The sequence below is a fragment of the Onthophagus taurus genome, chromosome 1 (assembly GCF_036711975.1).
Source record: "Onthophagus taurus isolate NC chromosome 1, IU_Otau_3.0, whole genome shotgun sequence".
Lineage (NCBI taxonomy): Eukaryota > Metazoa > Arthropoda > Insecta > Coleoptera > Scarabaeidae > Onthophagus > Onthophagus taurus.
Window position 1 is genome coordinate 27,754,287 of NC_091966.1, and position 17,501 is coordinate 27,771,787.

The window sequence follows — 17,501 nt, forward strand, 5'->3', positions numbered from 1 at the left end:
TATTGAATCCATTTCTTGTGCAAGATATGATACAAATCTCGTGAGTGAATAAATTTAAGAAAATCTTATATAAGAAATTAATGCAATACCAATAAAGAAGGATTATTTAAATATTATCAAATTGATTTTAAAAATATTTAAGACCACCCAAATATTGCCCTCTATTACGAGATAATAATCTCCATATTTTCTAAACAGATTTTTATCGCATTTTCGTAACCGACACCTAATAGCCCAAAAAAGGAACTTAAGATAACATCTGATCGGGTCAAGGTATAAAGTTATCCCCTCAGGTAAAGGACCTTTTCGACGTTATTTACAACACTAAACGATATTAACTCAATTATTTATACTCATTTTTTTTATTAATTTATTTTTTTGTGCCGATTCAATTAAGAGGTTGAGTACGAAATGGCTTTTACATTGGTACAAATAATACAAAATGTAAAAGGAGGAGAAGACCAAGAAGAAGAAGGAACGTAGCGAGTTAAACCGGATGGAATTTCTGAGTCGCTCCTACAGGTCGCTGGTTATTATAAGAGCCCCCTGATTAAGAGGCCTGACTGTAAGCACTCCACCTACTGTATTCGTGTAATACTGTTAATTGCCGCTCCACTTACCACGGAACCTTTCCGAGAAAATTATCGGCGTCTGAAGTGGTCCGATCTCGCTATACGCAATTTTCTCTGTGTGCTCGGCACATTGAAGTCTATTTGCATTCTGGATGGATGAAAAGGAACATCTGCGTGGAACGACTTCGACATCACCAAGATATAGAGTACAAGTGTATAATTTGTAAGTCTGGTTATAGGCACGAAATTTATAATTTATTATTAATAGTTTTTTTCCTTCTTAACATAATCACTTTCCAAACGATCCAAATATGCTTGTCACAAATCTGTTGGGAAAGTTAACGGTTTTTAAACTTTTAAGTTGTGAAACCAATTTATGATTATAGTAATAAAAGATATTTCAGTTCTTGCTATACACAGTAACTAAATTGTATCTGTTGTCGGTAATAAAACTTAGCTGTACATTTATACCACCTAGTAAGTAATATACATTTTTCTTTTAGCTTGTGTTTAAGCCGCGTAGTCGTAAACATACACCACAGAACCAGTGTCGCGTGACAATTTTTTTTTGGTTATTTTAAACTAATATGTCATAATTTAAAATTTGTTAATTACACAAACATGCATTTTGATAAATTAGCATAAATATTAGAGACGCATATTCAATAACTAATGTTGTGTATTTACAAAGTAGCAGCTAAATGGCTCTGAATATTTCATACCATACTCAATAAGTTTTATACTTACAATAAAAAAACAATTAACCTCCATAGCGGACATAAAAAATTATTGTCCAATTATTGTTAAATAATGTAACAATAGAAACAATAGTTTTATAGACAAAACAAACAATAGAAAGTCTTATAATTAAAGTGGAAAGGTACAATGTCTTTCTTAGGTAGAGAATTTTGTGGCTGACAGTTATTTTGTGATTTCTTGAATTTTGAGCTATGAACTTTTGCGTTTTTCGAGCGAAAGTTGAGCGATAAATTTGCTATAAATGTTATTTGTAACGAGCTAGCGTGATGTGGTATTCGCTTTTGAATTTGTAATGTGTCACGTTCACAGTGCTCTATTTACACGATTTTGAAAATAAGAGATTCAAAAAAAAATTACACACTTTTTTTAAGGAGATTCAAAAGACTTCTAAAAAGAGTAATGTAGAAGATAATAGACATTATCAGTTTCGGACGAGATTTTACATCGTTATATAGTTTTAAACTGGAAGAACACGGTATGACAAAACTTTATCACCACAACTCAAGTCATGACAATTGTACTTATGCATAGTAACGCAATAAGCGTGTTATAAAAGGCTTTTCACACCATTATGACGTATATCGACGAGTTTGAGTTGTTACAGCGATGTTCCACTTTGGTGGATTTATTCATAATACCGAAAATTACAATCAAGCTATTTGTAACATCGTCCCAAAATTATACCTTGTGGCTCCATAATTCTGTAATTAGAAGCCTATATGGCCTGTACGTATAATGAAGGCTCTATAGTCTTAATACAAATTATGGTTTGTATTGAACTATTTGCCACATAACTAGAACAGACGATAAGCAAATCAATACTGCGTAATAAGAAACACCAGAATGAGTCGCAGCCGCATTTATAGGTCAGGATTTGAGGACTCATTTTGATATATGCCAAAAATACTTTGTCTTCATTAACAACTAAACCGAACGTTCAACCTTTGTTTTTCTTGACATTAAATTTTATCAAACGAAAATGAAAAAATTGTATTTTTTGCGTCAGGTGTGGCATTGTCTCATTCATTTATTAACATCATTTATGATAGAGAATCGATTAAATAATAATACACAACAATTTTTCTTATTTTAATTCTATAAATCTCTAGGTATAACACCTTATCTCTTTCTATACTGCCAAAGCTTTCGCTAAATCTATGCACGGTTCTGTCAAATACGAAAGTATGTGTTGAAACAATATCTGTCAAAGTTTTCGCTTCAAATTTCAAACTATCTAGTAAGATCTGAAAGTGTTCAACATCGTGTACCGCTAAATATCTCACTAAATCGTTTCCAACAACATCAGAAATCCATCTTATCCAAATATAGGCGCATATTAGTAAATGGTTTGAAGAAGTGTACGACTAATAAGAAGCCCACCAATATACACCGTTTCCACAAAAACTTCAGTCACCTTTAGTCAGACTGGATGCGTAGATACGTAGAATTAAAAAAAAATTTTAAAAATCTTCATCACGAAGGTTTCTGCTTTTTAAATATACGAACAACGCAAAGGAAACGATGGTGGTTTAATCCATAATTTTCTCCTTTGGAGGTTATTGTCGAATAAATATCGTTTTATGGCGATTAATTAGCGTCGAAATTATAGTCTGGAAAGCGTTCCCCGTCACATAATATCACAAATTTCCTCAAATTGATTGTTCGCATACTGATGAAGAGGTAGAAGTCATGCCAAGAAACTCTTAAGAAGAAGGAAGCTTTTGAGGTTGGGCGCTTGGTAAAGGTAGGTAGGCAGTAAGTACAATTTCGCTAAGTGCGGTGCGTGTCGAAAGATGTGGGCTTATCTCTAGGTTTTTATCTGCCGTTACGCAGTCGAACGGGCGGCAATTAGGAGGCGGGCGAGGCAAACAGAAACTGACGAGAGAGAAGGAAAAACTCCTACTTATTAAAAGGGGCTCGAGAAATTACACAAACTAAACACCTAATTACATGGCGCGCGGGCATAATGTACCCACACCGGATCGTGGCAATCGGAAATTGACCGCCCGCCCTCCTCCTACTTCTCTTCTTATGCTAATTCGCTTCGGAAAAATTGTAGAAAATTGCGTTTTAATCTGCGTTCGCATCGCTACGTTTGTTGCCGTGAGCAAACCCGAACTTTCGACCGCCTCCTTTAAAATGTGTATAAAGATATTTAAATAAGAGAGGGCGCTGCCGCAATTTTAAATTTAAATAACTTTTTAGGCGTACCATAAATTATTTATATGCGGACCACAATGTATAAGCCACCAAAGCATCTCGTTATTATGGGTCTTCCTTTACTTTTGGTACGATTAACTTCAAGGTAAAAACACATCGTTACAGACTTCTTTTAACAGAGGTATTGTGCAAATTTATAACCCATACAAAATATATTAAGATTATCGTGGTATAAAAAGATTCCATGGGTTCAGTATTGTTTTTGATTACAGATATTTTATGCAGATTTTCGTTATACGTAGATGTTTGAATATAACTTTCTAATATGAAATGAGATTAATTAAGTTCTTTAAGCCAGTAGGAAGTGAATTACTGTTTAAGTTATAAGATGTTATATGTACTGGTATTGAATTTATTCTTACTTTCTCCACATTCTTTAATTATCTTTTTTAGTTGCGTGTTAACTTGACTTGTCAGGTCTTGTTATATTATTGACTTTATTTTCCTTCTTCGAATTTAAATGGTTTTTCACTATATAATTGTTTGCTTATTATCATCAACTCAGCGCTTTATATAATTTCATTCATAACTATAGAATATGAGCTAGTGAAACTGGGAAACTGACATTTATAACTTATATTCAGAAGATATTTTTTTAAATGTGGTTAGCAAATTAGTAAGTTTACAGTCACTTACATTTGTGTATAGTGGATGGAACTTTTAATAATAGTGATTACCTTAACTTTATGTTTATTGTTGCCTTCATTTTTCTGTTCCCTCGACAATTTAGTAAGTTTGATCGTTTTTTTTGTTTTTGATTGTGAGTTAATGGTAGTTGCTTGCAGAGAATGTTTAAAATACAAAAAAATATCATTTAATCACAAACAAGCTAAATGATAAATTCTCTAGTAACCCAAAAAGAAGATGCATATCAGTCACTGTTAAAGCAACGATGTAAGAGGCGTATCCGCATAAATCAGCGGAACAGTATTTCATAAATTAATCACAATGCTTTACAAAATTACATCGTTTGTTAGCTCTAAAATCGACATTTGCAGGCCTACCTGGGGTATAGTCAAACTCATTTAGAAAAGTTCAGTGATAACTTTTAACTTTTGACTTTTTTTTAACCATGGGCGGTGGTTGTACCCGGTCATACCAACAAGTTCTTTTTAAACACTCCTGTCCTTCCTGTGTATTCATGCAAATCGGTTGTGTCACTTCGCCATTGTCGCTATTTTTCCAGTTTCTTGGTCCTCTTAGTCTGGTAGAAGGTAGGAGGTACTGTACAGTAGATGTACTGGATTGCAACCCTACATTTCCACGGAGCTGACCGTTATTGCCAGCATTTCTCTTTTATTGTCTTGATATCACTTTTTGAACCTCAGCTGTTTTTTCAGATATAGATTTTAAACTACACTTGAGTCACTCTGAGATCTTTGCCCACATAACTTCCACATAACTTAAGCAACCTACATTGGAAGACCAATGTTTCACCCAATTTTATGATTATTTCAGTGAAAACTAATATATCAGTCGATGTAGCCAAATATTCAAGCAAAATCAGGAACTTTGGAACGTAATCATCTTTATTTCTCTGACCTTCATCAGTTTCATTTTCAACTAGTGCACTCGTTCATCTCTTTCTCGCTCAATTGTTCATACTTTTTCAGCATATTTCCTCGTGCCTCATCCTATACCTGTTTTCCCGCTCCTCATTTCCGCACCTAAGATTGCAAAATTAGTGATAAAAGCTTTTTGAGCGTTGCATAGTTTGCGTGAATTTGGGTTTTCTTCGTTTTCTGAGTATTTATTTCTGTACTTCAAATAATTAACCATAATTTTCCACTTTATTTGCATCTGTCATGATATCCTTGCGACAACTATCATCAATAAACCAACAGGGGAACTTTTTCCACACTTATCACCACAACTCCGCATGACTCGCATCTCAGTTTCACCTATATCTCAATGTAAACAGAAACTAGACTCAATAGACAAATTTCTCTTTTGGTTGTCCAAAACACCTTACTTTTTCTATCATCAACCTCAACATTACCTTTTTAACCAACTTTTTATCTTTGTAAAATTTACAAAAAAGTTATATTTCCAATTTTTCGCACACTATTTTCTCCCTTTTCCGTAGCATGAATGTTCAATCTACATTTCTTCTTTCCCATTCAAAACTGTAATGAAGTAATTTCTTTATTATATCTTTATATAGATGGCAAGAGTCACCAATTTTCCTTTTCGTAATACATATATTTATTTTACATACTCTAATTTAAATGACAAAATCACTTTTATCTCTTATATTTCTTTTAATCCAGCTTATCCTTTCACATAACTATATTGTTCTTTCATCGAACGTCTTTGACGCGAATTGCTTAAAAGTCGTAAAAGTAGTTATATTTCTAGTTCTTGCAAGATTTATAATTTTCCACCAGATCTTTGTTTTCAGTATGGCCTATTTATTAGCTCTACCAAATGATCTATTCATTTAGCTTGCTATATTTTCTATTACTCAATCTCTTCTCGTTACATTCTAACCCCTTAACCGCTGCACAACCTACTGTAATTCTTTTTGTAGAACAATTTAATTCTAACAATTGAAGGTGTGAGTCTACTAATTTGTTGACTACAAGGTTGTCTATGCAATCCCATGTTTCAATCTAATCTCTCTTTGTTCCACTCTACGATGGGATCTTTGCTACGCACTACCGATTTTCCACGTCTATTGCGTAATAAATAACTCTCTAGAGATGCTATCTTGCTACTAGTATTATAGTTTTGTTATAAATTGTTATATCTGTATTTCTTTACCTCTCTCATTACCTAATAGTTGCATTCCTACCTACAGCTGTTTGATATTTTTACTTCCATACCAAAAAAAGCAAATTCTGTTAAATATCTTTATACATTTCCAAACCAAAAGTTCATCTGATTACTCTTCATTCCATTCATAATGATTCACTTTTTCAAACGTTCCAACTTATCTCTAAATTGTGCTCACTCTTCATCCCTTACATAGTGGACGGAACTCACCCTTCCTTTTCTAGACCTCTGGCTGGTCGGTTTTTATTATACCTGCTTAGTCGTCTAAACTCATAATTATCTTTGGTAGCTTGATCATGGTAACAAACGAGAATGAAAGGACAAGTTTTGTTGCAATAGGAGGATATTTATTTGTAATTGCGTCTTATACTATCTATACAAAATATACATACAAGGCGCGGTAGTTATACCAGAAAGTTGGAAAAGTTGCTCCGAAATGCAGAGTGTTTTGTATATTTAGTAGAAAATACGATCCTGTAAAGAAAAATCGGATGTATACTACATCATCACTTGTGCGATAATATTTCTTTACTATATATTGCGTATTTGAATTGCTGGGGCATCTGATCTGTTACCGGGCTACTGTTATATAGCCTTGTATTCCATAGGATTTAAGACATAAACATATTCTTTTACATGTCATATTCTTTCCCATCTCAACATCTCTATTAAAAAATCTCAAACTTGTTATTTTAAATTTTTGATGCTTCAGCGCAAACACAGTCAAAGCACAATCAAATTACAAACGCAATCAAATTCAGTCAAATTTGTTATAGTAGTAATATGTACAGGGTGTCCATATTTCTATGGGTTTGCAGGATATGTCAGTTATTATGAAAGATAGAAAGTTGCGGCTTTCACGAACCTGAGCTACTTTTTTGTGAAACTTACAATGGCGCAAACCAACAATTTCATAACCCTTTTCGTTTTTGATATACAGGGAGTGCTTAAAATTTACGATTTTCAGACCGTTGTAAGTTTCACAAAAATAGTAGCTCAGGTTCGCGAAAGCCGCAACTTTCTATCTTTTATAATAACTGAGATACTCTGCAAACCCATCGAAATTTGGACACCCTGTACACATATAAGAAATAAGGGCAATCGCAGGATACAATGTATGAGTACAATGATACAATATGGATACAAAGAAGGTAAAGAGGTAGTTTTATCTAAAAACAATATCACTAAATACGACAATTGTGACCAAGACAATGCCCTTTCTTCCAAATACTGGAGCAATTTTGTAATGCTTACAAAAATAGGACATAATTTACGTATTTTGCTTCCGTAAAGGAGCTTTACAAATTCAGCAAAATGTCAAACGCCATTTACCGCTTATGGCTAAGAAATCGGAACATCAACAAGCAAGGAAACATAGGATAGGAATGGAGAATGGATACTGTTTAAGAGGCGATCAGAGGTTGTGGCCAAACTTTTGCCAGTTTACAGATTTCCAATAATTTTTGATAAGAAAAACTTAGAATGAACACCCTACAAACCTTTATGACATAATACCAAACTACTGTATCACATCATTTCTGTCTTATTATTATTATTACTGCCGGGCTGTGGGGAACGGCCCCCCTCGTCACCGCGACCTATAAAATCTATTGTAATTTAAGCCATCCAAAAGTGTACCGCAAATGTAGGTCCTTGATGAATGATTGAATTGCTCCAAGGCCTTGTCCCTTTATGTCGGTAGGTGTCAGGCGTACTTTACCGAAAATTTTATGTCTTAAGCGGCCTCTGGCTCGTGTAACTACTCGTTACAAAGTCGACAAGTTTAATCCTCAACTTGTCCAATGTGGAAGAGATGGTATTTTAGGGACGCATGGCCGGTCAGGAAGCTTGAGGTCCCCTTTGCTGAGGCATAAAACCTTTTTGGTTTTGTTTTACCGAGGAACACCATAGAACTAAAACTTTTTTGATCCTTTTGATGATGAGTTTTGGAATAGTTAATATCATCTAAACCTTTTTGTGATTTGTTTGGGTAAAAGTATTATTAGTCAGTGTTTAAAATTATAAATATTCCAAGGCTGTTTTATTTATATTGGATTTTGTATAAATATTAGGACTAATTTGGAGCCAAATTACAAACCAAATGTTTACTATTGATTATAATATACAAAATACTAAAAGGTTTTCGAAGAATTTCAATACTAAAATGTTTTCAAAGTAACATTTCTATATCTACATAAAAATTTTCTTGTTATCTAGCTGCAAAGACACTTTATACCTTGAGGTGACAATGATTCCTTTACGGTTAAGTCTTCTTAACATAAAAGCTAAAGATAACTTTTAACAGTTGCACAACTAACAGGTGTAAAGTGTCTTTTAAGACGTTGAACATTCATAGAAACAAAATACAAACGATAGTAGGCGTGAGCATTTGTTTCATACGTCATTCTACTTCTGTGTTATGCAGTAGTAAACGTTTTAACGATTGCGTTTTACGTCTCCATTATGTTTGCGTGACGATTTTAAAACGAAACACGATGTAAGCCAGAGGTGTGGGTATTGTTAAGAAGGATCGATAAACCGTACGTTGGCCGTAAAAAGGCTTATTTCCTTATTCCGGAACGTCGCAATACGATGCGAGCAGAACGCGCCTACTTTGGCGGCTTGCGCGGATGAAGTTATTATTGGAGTTATTAAACAAACTATAGTCATTTTAGTAGTTTAATTTCCGGTTGTAATTGCTTGTGGTCGCATTAAAGTTTTTATTGCCCCGTGTGCCGACGAGAGATGCACACGCCGCCGCCGCCGCCGCCGTTCGCCGTAATCAATAGCTCCGGGAGCGGCGATTTGTTCTGATGGTGCCTTGCCGTCACCTAGCCGCGCTAATGACCTATCGTCGAGAATTGTCAGGAAGACGCCACTTTGGAGGCGTACATATTTTATGCTTTAACTATGTACATCCTTTTGTTTTATTTGAGATGATATAAATAAATCTATAAAGACATAAGTTTACAAATTAACCATGGAGAAAAAAATAATCAAAGTTATAATAGCACATATTGAGATGATTAAAATTCTTTTAACGTAAAAGTTGTTTTGTTTTCTCAGAAATGTTGTTCTTCTTATTACGAATAAACATATTTGAATTTTTTTATATTCCAAGAAGTCATCTACACTCCTTCAAAATTCCCAACATTGTTTTAATAAGAAAGTTTTAAATAATAAAGATTCTTCGTCATCGTTTTCGACCTAACCGCAAAATGTTATGAAACAAAACCACGCATGCAAATGATACAAGAATTCATTTTTTCTTGTAGTCATTAAGATTCATTTCAGCTTTCAAAATTTTCCTCAATTTTTCTGAAAATGAAATAAAACAAAACGTTTTTGTGATTATACCCGTTGACATTAATCTTCATCGACTCTTGAGACATAATTTAATAAATTCGTCACAATATACCAAAATCCACATGTCGTTCCAATTAAGTTAATTAGATTAACACAATTACTTGTAAATATTTTAATAGAAGAAGTAGGTATCCAGTATACCTACCAGTAAAAAAGTTACACCTGCGGCACGTGTAGTGCCAATTAAAAATTATTAACGCCAATTTTCTTCCACACCGAAAAAATTTTTTTAATCATAATTGCTTCTCGGATACCGTAACATGAAAAACAATAGCCGATAGCCCAAGTCCGTACGTCGAAAACCACCTTTGATTATTTCAAGACGGATTACTACAACATTAATCTAACGGTAGGAAGGAGGTATCATGGACAAACACGGTCAGGGCCGTTATTAATCTTCCGAGATGCGGAAAAAAATACGAAACGATGATAATTCGTTGTGCTACGGCGGAATTAATAACAGGATAATAAATGAAATGCTACACCTAATTAAGGGCAGAGACGGCTCCGGCGATGAGTTATGTCACATGGTTCGAATGTGTATGCCTTTGAAATCGCTTATATGTAGCTATTATTTAAGTTTTTATTGTGAGAAAGGGGCAGGAGCTCGCACGGTGTGGATGATATAGTTGGAGGAAGCGATAATTGCCGGTAGAAATAGGAGCAAAAAGGGATGGGCCGTCTCGTAAAACAACGTGGAATGTGTAATTGGCTGTGCCGTGCGCCCTTAATATAATATCACCGGCCAGTTGCACTCGCGGTAATTCTATTTTAGTTATTTATATGTCGGCGTCGTATAAAGTTAATTGCACTATCCCACAGTTCTGCTTCTTCTATTAACTCTATGTAGTTATTTGTTTGAGTTGTTAGCGATGCTTGAGGTGGAACTATATACAGGATGTTCTAGTACTATGCACACTTAAGTGGTATTGTAGTCCAAAGTAATATAATTAAATAGAAAATCTTAGCATAAAAGTTATCTCAAAGGCTTAATTTGACTTAAAAGTTAAGCTCTACTAAAATGTTACAGTATTATTTTAGTGTACACTAATCGTTTTTTAACGTTGCTGTGATGAAATAATGGGTATAACGAAATGCTATGAAGATACCTTGTGTATTGCGCAACTATTTAGGAATTCTACTAGTAAAATAAGTAAAGACACCACAATAGAAATGTATTTTACAATAAAACGTTTCATAGACATTTTTCATAATCAAATAGAACTTTACTGAATACTTCAAGTGCATAAGAATGGTTCCTAGTCAGAAAGAATCTGTTTCAAAAGGAAAGTAGTGGATCTAATTGAACCTTACCATTTGAAAGTATTGAAAGTCAACATAACAAAGAAGAAAAGAATGTGAAACTTGAACGATCAACATTTTGTCTGCTTCTGGTGTAATCTCTCCGCTACTTTAATTCGGATTTCAGGAAGTTCTAACATTGTTTTACCATACGTATACATTTATAAAAAAAAACATTTATCACAAAAAACGTATACGTTTATCATTGCCATATCGACATAGTTATAAAATAATCGCACATGAGCATACGATGACATGAATTTCTCAGACTTCTCAGCTCTAAGAGAAGTTTCTCAGACTTGTAAGCTAATTCTCGAGCTCTTAGATAAGTCATTAGAAGTAATGGTGTAAAGAAATTGTAGACCTAAATGACATCATTTGTAAAGGTTGTGAACTATTGTAATATTTCAACGTCAACATTCACAGCAGCTTCAAAATCAGGTGTAATTGGTACTTATCAAAATATCCAGATCCATTACCCTACTTCCAATCAAGATTTTATTTTTCTAGCACACGTATGCTCATTAACACAGCGTTGGAAGCTTTGATACGGAATCAAATTTCTCATTCCGTTGATCAACAAGAGGATAAAAAGGATAAAATTGAGCAGCTTTCATATTTTTTTTTCTTTAAAAATGCATTTCTGTCATTGAACGTTGACGGCAAACATTTTTTATAACAGCGAAAAAGTAACACTTATATTTCCTTTAGGGGGAATTAGTAATCAATCTAAACTTAACCTACAGACTAGGGTAGAATAAGGTGCAAAAGGTGAGATCTGGTAACAAAATTTTGCAAAAACTGATAAACATACTTGTAAAGATGCGCAAGACATGTGTAGTGCTCATTGCTATTAAGTTTTTATACCTCTTCATTACAAAAAAGAACAATATGAAACTGCAAAATTAACACATACATCGATAATACGTCACATTGTTGCTTCAAGATGATTATGATGAAACCGTTCTTAGGATACAGAGGGATCTACACGTCATCAAATGGAGTGCAAGTTATCATAACTTCAGGCTCAACTAGTTAAGTTTAGTGCAGATGCACCGTATGGTTTTTTTTGTTAGGTTAACACAAGGACGAAATACAAGTGATCGTATATAAAGAACATAAATATCTTCGTTCAATAATATACAACATTCTTCTATAAAATCTCAAGTGAAAAATTACGTCAAAAATCATATTATCCAGGTATAGATCGGTAACTGCTGAAAGCATGAGGTGTTAATGAAACTGCACTGATCGATTTGCATAGCATGCAAGCCATTCGGTATTTCCAGGCAATAGTGAGTAGAGTGGTAAAGTGACTGAATGGTTATGCTATAAATAAAAATTAATATTCATTTTTTGTTTTTCTTTTCACCTGGGTAATTCAATTAAACAAATTTTGCACTTAAAGGTGAAATGTGTTTATTATCACTCTACCGGTTTCGCTCTTTTCGGAGCATCTTCAGGAGTTCCTAAAGTTAATAATTTTACAACTCTTTCTATTATTATACAATTTTACATTTTAACTTACGTCAACTTTTTGAGCAACTAAACATGTATGTGATAATTTACTGAATCAATTTACTATTAAAATGTTAGACTCTAAACATGTGTTATCGTAAATCACTTTTTATTATATTTTAGGTTATGTTGAAACTGTCAATGGTATATTTTCCTTTTTAATGTTGGCAACTTGTCAAATGTGATTGTCGTGTATTGAATTTAAACTTTCTTGAATCGGTTGTTATTCAACAGGTTAAAATGAGGTGTCACAACATAAACATATTAATTCCCTACACTAAACACACTGAAAATATAATGGTACAGAGAGAGCAGCCGTTTTTAGAGATCGGGAGGTTTTCGTGGAGGTGTATATGGTTGTTTGAGATAGGTATATAGTGGTCTTCTTGTAGGTATAATTTGTTCGTTTAGGCATGTTACATCTGGGTAGTTGTTGAGGAATTTATTAATTTCATAGTTTTCCATTATTTCTAAATAGTAACTTTTATTGATATGATGAAGGATTCTGGAATTTTTATCCTCGTTAAATTCATGTTTTGAGTTAAATGTTAGGTGATTTCCGAAGTTGGAGTTATTTTTGTTTTTATGTTCTCTTATTCTTTTTCTAAGGCTTCTGCCTGTTTCTCCAATGTACGCTGCTTTACAAGTGTCGCACTCTAGTATGTACACGCCATTGTCGTCTAGTTTATTTGTTTTGTCTTTATTGTTTATAAGTATTCTTTCTAATGTTTTATTTGGTTTGAAATTAAGATTTATATTATATTGTTTTAAGCTCTGTTTTATTTTATTGGATATGTTGCCTTGGAATGTTATAGCTCTATAATAGATATTTTGATCTTCATTGTGTTGATTCCTTAGAGTGGTACAATTAATCATTTTTTGTTTTTTCTGTTGTTTGTTTATAATATTATTTATTGTGTAAGTTGGGAAGTTATTATTTTTCGCAACTTGGTAGATTGTATTTATTTCGGTGGTAAGGTTTTCTGTCTGTTTTCTGAAATTTTTCATTCAAAAATGAACACAGAAAACCTTACCACCGAAATAAATACAATCTACCAAGTTGCGAAAAATAATAACTTCCCAACTTACACAATAAATAATATTATAAACAAACAACAGAAAAAACAAAAAATGATTAATTGTACCACTCTAAGGAATCAACACAATGAAGATCAAAATATCTATTATAGAGCTATAACATTCCAAGGCAACATATCCAATAAAATAAAACAGAGCTTAAAACAATATAATATAAATCTTAATTTCAAACCAAATAAAACATTAGAAAGAATACTTATAAACAATAAAGACAAAACAAATAAACTAGACGACAATGGCGTGTACATACTAGAGTGCGACACTTGTAAAGCAGCGTACATTGGAGAAACAGGCAGAAGCCTTAGAAAAAGAATAAGAGAACATAAAAACAAAAATAACTCCAACTTCGGAAATCACCTAACATTTAACTCAAAACATGAATTTAACGAGGATAAAAATTCCAGAATCCTTCATCATATCAATAAAAGTTACTATTTAGAAATAATGGAAAACTATGAAATTAATAAATTCCTCAACAACTACCCAGATGTAACATGCCTAAACGAACAAATTATACCTACAAGAAGACCACTATATACCTATCTCAAACAACCATATACACCTCCACGAAAACCTCCCGATCTCTAAAAACGGCTGCTCTCTCTGTACCATTATATTTTCAGTGTGTTTAGTGTAGGGAATTAATATGTTTATGTTGTGACACCTCATTTTAACCTGTTGAATAACAACCGATTCAAGAAAGTTTAAATTCAATACACGACAATCACATTTGACAAGTTGCCAACATTAAAAAGGAAAATATACCATTGACAGTTTCAACATAACCTAAAATATAATAAAAAGTGATTTACGATAACACATGTTTAGAGTCTAACATTTTAATAGTAAATTGATTCAGTAAATTATCACATACATGTTTAGTTGCTCAAAAAGTTGACGTAAGTTAAAATGTAAAATTGTATAATAATAGAAAGAGTTGTAAAATTATTAACTTTAGGAACTCCTGAAGATGCTCCGAAAAGAGCGAAACCGGTAGAGTGATAATAAACACATTTCACCTTTAAGTGCAAAATTTGTTTAATTGATAAATAAAAATGCCTTGGAAAACTATGTGAAAACTATTTAAATGATATCAGAAATTTGAATGTTGAAGTAAATATGTGATACCACATGCCAGATAGTGTATGTACCTGAAATAATTTTCATGAAACGAAGATTATTGAACAGGAGGTTATAAATAAAGACTGCAAAATGTACTTTTCAAGACATCACCTTTTAGGGCACCAGATGTTAAAGGTCGATGTTGTAAAAGACCCAGTATCGGGAATCATGCAATTTCGCCTGCAATATTCATGTTATGTAACGTATTTCTATTTAGAAACGTATCTACCATTCTTTGTTCACTGAAAATATTTTAGTAACATTATTAGCGGATAACAGATGATTGGGATTGTCAGTCTGTTCATTGAACTTGTGGACTTAATCTTAAATTGAATAGCCACTTGTAAGGGATTTATTTTTGAGTCAATCCATACAAAAGCGCTTACTTAGTCTTTTATTACAGAGTATCTTTTGTTTGCGAGGTTAACCTAAGATAATTTCACTTTTTAAATCGTTCCAATAGTGTCTTCTTATAGAAAAAGTATTTCTATTTGAATAAGGGACTTCTTACTTTGAATACAACCTATGTATTTGGCAAAAATGCCATATTTTATTCTTTGTTCAATCTCGGGTTTAATTTCACTTCCTTGTGATATGGATAGAAAATCTGAACAATTTCTTCAGATTGTTCCGATGTATCTACATTTTAGGTAGTGTCTTGATTTTGTTTACAATTTACTCCAATGCAATATTCTCTTCAAATAATAAAATGAGTTAACTAATTAGGTTAGGAATATTTTCTACAAAACATAGAGTACGCGTCAGAAGTAACCTCCCCCTCTCTAATTTAAAAACGGTTCTAGATATTATCATGAGCCGAAACACATCGATTTTTATTTTTTGATAACCGAAATAATTTAGCATAAAAAATGGTTTACCACTTTTTCCGAAAAATGTCTCAACATTGTTTTTTAATACTTATAACTCTTCTACTTATAACGCGTACTGTACATAAAATTTGGATATATAAATTTTCCAACAAACTTGAGTTGAAGTGAAATTTCCTCAAACGGTTGGATGCAATTAACAAGAAACATGATTTTACCTAAACTTCAGAAAATAGCGGCAGCAATTTTTTTTACTATGAAAGGTTGTCTCTTACAAATTCTCCATCGTCACAGAAAATAGCAATGGATTATCAGATGTGTAAATTTTCAGAATCAATAAGGTTGCTTTTCCAGAAAAAAATCGTGAGCCATATGTTTTTGTAGAAGATATTGCTTTTGCTCTCCAACCTCACATTTTGTGATCATCTCCGTTTAATAATCAAGGTTCTATTAAAATGTATAAGAATAGGCTATCTGGTACAAGAAGAATAGTGGTAAACGCTTTTGGTATTATTATACGCCTAACGTATTTATCGAACTAAATTCTCTCGTCATTTCAACTAAGACATTATGTTTCTTCAACACCGAGATATATCAGAGATAATGATAAGAGATATCACGGAAGGTGTTGATAGCTGCTGGGGCGATAATTATATTGCGTTTATATTTGACACTTTTCTGCGGACAAATATGGACGCTGCCAGGCCAAAACGGCATAAACGCCAAAATGGTTACTTTTTACTTAACTACATCGTTGAGCAAGATTTTTAAATCTACATCCAACAGTTAAAACGACATAACCGCAAACAAATTGCACTCGCTTCATTATTGGTTTAAAATTTGCGCTATTCCAATATGACGCGATAAAACTTTTTTGTTTCCTGAAAAATCAAGTAGATGTCGTTTATACCGTTTTAGCTTAGCAGCGTCGATATGACGAGTATTGGACACACGATCGCTTTCGTTTACGTATTAATAGGAATTTGAGAATATGCGTATTCTCAACATGTTAGCGATTATTCTAAGAAATATCAGGGGTAAAGTTTAGAGATGGCAAGAAGGATGTTCACGCAAGACAGGGATGAGGTTGAAGAAAACAGTGACTAGATGGGGCATAATAGGATGTTGATAGATATCGGAATTGATAATTTAAAAACAGAGACATCAAGAACGGTATTGGTGAATGAAGGAAATGATGTTAAGAAAGGTCAGGGCAGTATTGAAAGAGAAATCATGTTAAGAAATTTAGCGACGATGTGGAGAGATGTCAATGATGATATTGGAAGATACCACTTTGAAGAAAATTTGTTTTGAATGTGTTGCGGGACATGACTTTGTTCATAATTTTTTCTATGAGGATTACATTCCGTATGCCATTGTGCTTGACCGCTGCTTTTAATTTCCTTTTGTTAGTTTCGTATTTCATTTATGCCAGACGGAAAACAAAGTATCCCAGCAAAGAATATTAAATTAGGACTCATTTGAAAATATTACTTGTTTTCAGTTTTCATGCTCCTTCGATTTGGCGAATCGTCATCGCGAAGAAGCATATATCATTTCGTAAACAAATCGCTGAACCTGTTTTTTTACAATGATTGGTTTCTTGCGAATCACACTATCATTAAAATTAGGATTACGAAACATTCAACGGACAGTTTCAGAACTATACAACATCCCTAACCTTCCTCGCTTTGAAGCCGATGTTTATTTTGAATTCGCCTTTATATTGACCATTTCTGCCATTTTGCGAACAGACTAAATGTAAAATGGTTAATAACTAATTCACGTTATTCTTCTAGTTATTCGATGACACATTTAAAAAAACGTGTTAGTGCATTGCCGTCAGTGATAATATCCTTATATATATTTCATATCCTCATTTTTCAGCTACGTATTCGGTATGTTACACGAAAAGCAACCACATATTACCTTTTTTTTAAAT